Raw genomic sequence first — 5,500 nt, forward strand, 5'->3', positions numbered from 1 at the left:
GTAAATTTTTTATATAATTTTTAAAAAAATTATTTTAAAATAAAATATAAGGGGTATTTTATTTAAAAGTAATTTTGGGTGGAGGATTAAACTATTAAATATTCTTATTTTAAATATATACATCATTATTATGATATTATAAATTTAATTTATTAAAGGTAATTTAAAAATAATATATTTTATAAGTAAATTTTTTATATAATTTTTAAAAAAATTATTTTAAAATAAAATATAAGGGGTATTTTATTTAAAAGTAATTTTGGATAGAGGATTAAACTATTAAATATTCTTATTTTAAATATATACATTATTATAATAATATTGTAAATTTAATTTATTAAAGGTAATTTAAAAATAATACATTTTATAAGAAAATTTTTTATATAATTTTTAAAAAAAAATTATTTTAAAATAAAATATAAGGGGTATTTTATTTAAAAGTAATTTTGGATAGAGGATTAAACTATTAAATATTCTTATTTTAAATATATACATCATTATTATGATATTATAAATTTAATTTATTAAAGGTAATTTAAAAATAATATATTTTATAAGTAAATTTTTTATATAATTTTAAAAAAAAAATTATTTTAAAATAAAATATAAGGGGTATTTTATTTAAAAGTAATTTTGGATAGAGGATTAAACTATTAAATATTCTTATTTTAAATATATATATTATTATTATAATATTATAAATTTAATTTATTAAAGGTAATTTAAAAATAATATATTTTATAAGTAAATTTTTTATATAATTTTTAAAAAAATATTATTTTAAAATAAAATATAAGGGTATTTTATTTAAAAGTAATTTTGGATAGAGGATTAAACTATTAAATATTCTTATTTTAAATATATATATTATTATTATGATATTATAAATTTAATTTATTAAAGGTAATTTAAAAATAATATATTTTATAAGTAAATTTTTTATATAATTTTTAAAAAATTACTTTTAAATAAAATATCGGGGGTATTTTCTTTAAAATTCATTTTGGATAGAGGATTGAACTATTAAATATTCTTATTTTAAATATATACATAATTATTATGATATTATAAATTTAATTTATTAAAGGTAATTTAAAAATAATATATTTTATAAGTAAATGTTTTTAAGAATTTTTAAAAAATTATTTTAAAATAAAATATAAGGGTATTTTATTTAAAAGAAATTTTAGGTGGAGAATTAAACTATTAAATATTCTTATTTTAAATATATATATTATTATTATGATATTATAAATTTAATTTATTAAAGGTAATTTAAAAATAATATATTTTATAAGTAAATTTTTTATATAATTTTTAAAAAAAATTATTTTATTTTGGTAAAAAGTTTTATTATTATTTTATTTTACATGTAAATTTTTGTGGGATGAATAAAATTTTTTAATAAAATTTTATTTTATTTTATTCTTAATCAGGAATTTGATGAAATAGTAATTAAAGACCCTAAAATTAATATAATTAAAAAAATATTATTAGAATTTTTTTTGATTAAAAAGAAAAGGATTATAACCTTTATAAATGGGGTATGAACCCAGTAGCTTAATTAGCTTATCTTTTTATAATTATATATATATATATATTTTAGTGTATGAGGCACAAAATTTTTTGAAGATTTTGGAAATAGTTTAATTCTATTAAATATAATGAATAAAGCATAAAAATCTTTATAATTTATCCTATCAAGATAACCCTTTTTGTCAGGCAATTCATTTTTTTTTTATTAGAATAATAGTAAAAAATGGTACAGAAATTTAATTTAATTATTTAGATTTTAAATAATTAATAAAAATAAATAATTTATTAATATAAATAATTTATATATAATATAAATATTTATTAATATATAAATATATATATATATATATAATTATTTAAATAAAATATTATTAATTTAAAATAATTATTAATAAATTAAGGTTATTACATAAATAACAGTAAATTATCTATAAACCTATGGGTCCTCATTTTAAAAAAAAAAATAACTTAATATATAATATATTTATATAAATATAGAATAGATTTATAAAAATTATTAATTAATTATAAGCATAATTAATTATATATAAATAAATATTATAATATAAATTATTTATATACTTATAATATTTATTAATATAAATAATTTATATACAATATTTATTTATTAATTTATTAATATAAATAATTTATATATAATATAAATATTTATTAATATATAAATATATATATATATAATTATTTAAATAAAATATTATTAATTTAAAATAATTATTAATAAATTAAGGTTATTACATAAATAACAGTAAATTATCTATAAACCTATGGGTCCTCATTTTACTATAACAAAAATAACATAATATAAAAAATATTTAAATAAATATAAAAAAAATATATAAATATAATTAATTAATTATAAGCATAATTAATTATATATAAATAAATATTATAATATAAATTATTTATATACTTATAATATTTATTAATATAAATAATTTATATACAATATTTATTTATTAATTTATTAATATAAATAATTTATATATAATATAAATATTTATTAATATATAAATATATATATATATATATGAATAAATTTACTTATAAATATAAAATTTTAATATATAAAAAAAAAAATTAAGTTATTAAATATTCTTATTTTAAATATATATATTATTATAAATTTAATTTATTAAAGGTAATTTAAAAATAATATATTTTATAAGTAAATTTTTTATAAAATTTTTAAAAAAAAATTATTTTAAAATAAAATATAAGGGGTATTTTATTTAAAAGTAATTTTGGGTAGAGGATTAAACTATTAAATATTCTTATTTTAAATATATACATTATTATTATAATATTATAAATTTAATTTATTAAAGGTAATTTAAAAATAATATATTTTATAAGTAAATTTTTTATAAAATTTTTAAAAAAAATTATTTTAAAATAAAATATAAGGGGTATTTTATTTAAAAGTAATTTTGGGTAGAGGATTAAACTATTAAATATTCTTATTTTAAATATATACATTATTATTATGATATTATAAATTTAATTTATTAAAGGTAATTTAAAAATAATATATTTTATAAGTAAATTTTTTATATAATTTTTAAAAAAAAATTATTTTAAAATAAAATATAAGGGGTATTTTATTTAAAAGTAATTTTGGATAGAGGATTAAACTATTAAATATTCTCATTTTAAATATATACATCATTATTATGATATTATAAATTTAATTTATTAAAGGTAATTTAAAAATAATATATTTTATAAGTAAATTTTTTATATAATTTTTAAAAAAAATTATTTTAAAATAAAATATAAGGGGTATTTTATTTAAAAGTAATTTTGGATAGAGGATTAAACTATTAAATATTCTTATTTTAAATATATACATCATTATTATGATATTATAAATTTAATTTATTAAAGGTAATTTAAAAATAATATATTTTATAAGTAAATTTTTTATATAATTTTTAAAAAAAAATTATTTTAAAATAAAATATAAGGGGTATTTTATTTAAAAGTAATTTTGGATAGAGGATTAAACTATTAAATATTCTTATTTTAAATATATATATTATTATTATGATATTATAAATTTAATTTATTAAAGGTAATTTAAAAATAATATATTTTATAAGTAAATTTTTTATAAAATTTTTAAAAAAATATTATTTTAAAATAAAATATAAGGGGTATTTTATTTAAAAGTAATTTTGGATAGAGGATTAAACTATTAAATATTCTTATTTTAAATATATATATTATTATTATGATATTATAAATTTAATTTATTAAAGGTAATTTAAAAATAATATATTTTATAAGTAAATTTACTTATAAAATATATTATTTTTAAATAAAATTATTTTAAAATAAAATATAAGGGGTATTTTATTTAAAAGTAATTTTGGATAGAGGATTAAACTATTAAATATTCTTATTTTAAATATATACATCATTATTATGATATTATAAATTTAATTTATTAAAGGTAATTTAAAATAATTATATTTTATAAGTAAATTTTTTATATAATTTTTAAAAAAATTATTTTAAAATAAAATATAAGGGGTATTTTATTTAAAAGTAATTTTGGATGGAGGATTAAACTATTAAATATTCTTATTTTAAATATATACATCATTATTATGATATTATAAATTTAATTTATTAAAGGTAATTTAAAAATAATATATTTTATAAGTAAATTTTTTATATAATTTTTAAAAAAAAATTATTTTATTTTGGTAAAAAGTTTTATTATTATTTTATTTTACATGTAAATTTTTGTGGGATGAATAAAATTTTTTAATAAAATTTTATTTTATTTTATTCTCAGTAATTAATATTAATTTAAAAAGAAATTTTGTATTAGTAATAATAAATTAGTATTGGTAAAATTTGTGCCAGCTACCGCGGTTATACAAATAATACAAATAAAATTTTTTAGTATTAGTTAAATTGTAAAATTAATTAATATAAATTTAAGTTTATTAGGTGAAATTTTAAATTTATTAATTTGTTATTTATGTAATAATTTAAGCTATAAACTTTTTATTATAGACTAGGATTAGATACCCTATTATTAAAAATAAATATTTATATACTAAAGTAGTATTAGTTATGTTCTTAAAATTTAAAAAATTTGGCGGTATTTTAGTCTATTTAGAGGAATCTGTCCTATAATTGATAATCCACATTGAACCTTACTTAAATTAATTTAATTTGTATATCGTCGTCATCAGAATATATTATAAGAAAAATTTTCTTTATATTTCTATATATTAGACGACTTTTTCGAGAAATCTAAAACAAAAAAAGTAGATCAAAAACACTGTTTTCTGAGGTACACCCTAATCCAATTAGGTAAACTTAATAATTAATTTCGAGCCTCTTAGGGGAAAATGTTACAAAGGAAGATAAAAAAAATTTCAAACCGTGTAGGTAAAATTGCTCTAAATCGGCCAACTTAAGAGCTACAGAAGTTTTTTTGGCAAAATTGATTGGAATAAGCTGCGCTACAACTTTGTAGAACATAACATGTCAATATTCCGAGAAATAAAAAAAAAATCTAATTTTTTTATATGATGGGCCACCCTATTTTTGGTAGTACCATAATGATGGCATTAATATTTCGAACAACTTTGTAGAACAACAGTTTTTTTTCTAAAAAAATGCAGTTTTGGCGTAAAATGCATCTTTCCGCATAAATCTGTATCCTGGACCATAGTGCAGTGGAATTGTACGAAAACTTTCAATATCTTGGCAGCCAGCTAACGTCGTACGGTGGAAACAAGATCGATAAGAGCATACGGACCAAAAAGGCTAGGGCAGCTTTTGACAGTTCACGAAACATATGTGTTGTATGCAAGATTCCAATACACATACAGTGTAGTTACGAACGATAACGATCGTGTTTTTGCGATGTTATCTCACAATCTGTGATACGAATAAACGATCTAATCAGATCATGTTCAAACTC

At 13.3% G+C, this 5,500-nt stretch overlaps 1 long non-coding RNA gene across 1 annotated transcript; it reads left to right on the top strand.

The window, feature by feature from the left end:
* The first annotated feature begins 1,205 nt into the window (after positions 1–1,205).
* On the top strand, positions 1,206–3,613 carry LOC134226573 (uncharacterized). Its single transcript, XR_009983508.1, has 2 exons — positions 1,206–1,270; positions 2,696–3,613. It is a non-coding gene; the product is annotated as an uncharacterized LOC134226573 (long non-coding RNA).
* The last annotated feature ends 1,887 nt before the right edge of the window (positions 3,614–5,500 follow it).

The sequence above is a fragment of the Armigeres subalbatus genome, chromosome 3, assembly GCF_024139115.2.
Source record: "Armigeres subalbatus isolate Guangzhou_Male chromosome 3, GZ_Asu_2, whole genome shotgun sequence".
Lineage (NCBI taxonomy): Eukaryota > Metazoa > Arthropoda > Insecta > Diptera > Culicidae > Armigeres > Armigeres subalbatus.